The sequence below is a fragment of the Piliocolobus tephrosceles genome, chromosome 10, assembly GCF_002776525.5.
Source record: "Piliocolobus tephrosceles isolate RC106 chromosome 10, ASM277652v3, whole genome shotgun sequence".
Classification (NCBI taxonomy): domain Eukaryota; kingdom Metazoa; phylum Chordata; class Mammalia; order Primates; family Cercopithecidae; genus Piliocolobus; species Piliocolobus tephrosceles.
This window is the reverse complement of record NC_045443.1, coordinates 11,066,017-11,067,380: the sequence shown is the minus strand read 5'-3', so window position 1 is coordinate 11,067,380 and position 1,364 is coordinate 11,066,017.

The window sequence follows — 1,364 nt, the reverse complement described above, 5'->3', positions numbered from 1 at the left end:
CTCCCAAAGTGCTGCGATTACAGGTGTGAGCCACCAAGCCCGTCCCCAAATCTCATTTTTTAAGTCTTGTCCTTTCTCAGCCTTTTAGTAATCCTACAGTCATACTTTTCTTTTGTTTTGAGACAACATTTTGCTGTGTTGCTCAGGCTGGAGCGTAGTGGCACGATCATTGCTCACTGCTACTTTGACCTTCTGGGTCCAACAGATCCTCCCACTTCAGCCTGCCTAGTTGCTGGGATCACAGGCTAATTTTTTTTTTTCTATTTTTTGTAGAGACAGGCTCTCACTATGTTGCCTAGGTTGGTCTTGAACTCCTGGGCTCAAAAGATCCTCCCACCTTGGCCTGCAAAAGTGCTGGGATTGCAGGTGTGAGCCCCTGCCCCAGGCCAGCAATCATACTTAGCCCTCAAGCTATGTAAGCCTCTGGAGGTTCCTTCAGTGCCATCCACACAACTGTCACACACGGATCCTGCTCAGTTGCTTGCTGGTCAATTCCTATCTCATTAGGTCAATAAAAATGACTCCTTTTTACTCAGAGTTTCTGCCCCTCTGTTGGGGGAAAAAGACCATGTTTTAAGTATCTGCCATGTCAGTTTTGTTTGTTTGTTTGTTTTTGAGTTGGAGTCTCCCTCTGTCACCCAGCTCACTGCAACCTCTGCCTCCCGGGTTCAAGCAGTTCTCTTGCCTCAGCCTCCGGAGTGGCTGGGATTACAGGTGTGTGCCCACCATGCCCGGCTAAGCGGAGCTGGAGTGCAGCGGCCGGATCTCAGCTCACTGCAAGCTCCACCTCCCGGGTTTACGCCATTCTCCTGCCTCAGCCTCCTGAGTAGCTGGGACTACAGGCGCCTGCCACCTCGCCCGGCTAGTTTTTTTTAATTTTTTAAGTAGAGACGGGGTTTCACTGTGTTAGCCAGGATGGTCTCGATCTCCTGACCTCGTGATCCGCCCGCCTCGGCCTCCCAAAGTGCTGGGATTACAGGCGTGAGCTACCCCACCCGGCCTATTTTCTTTTTTTGGACACAGAGTCTCAGAGTCTCCTCTGTCGCCCAGGCTGGAGTGCAGTGGTGCGATCTCGGCTCACTGCAAGCTCTGCCTCCTGGGTTCACGCCATTCTCCTGCCTCAGCCTCTGGAGTAGCTGGCGTGAGCCACCGCGCCCTGCATTCTTTTATTTTTTGTAGAGACAGGGTTTGACCATGTTGCCCAGGTTGTTTCATATTGTTTTAATCCAGGCTGGTTATGAACTCCCAGGCTCAAGCATTACACACACCTTGGCCTCCCAAAGTGCTGGGGTTATAGGCTGAGTCACTACACCCAGCCTCTATATCATGATTTCTACTTTCTTTTTTTTTTTTTTTTTTTTTTT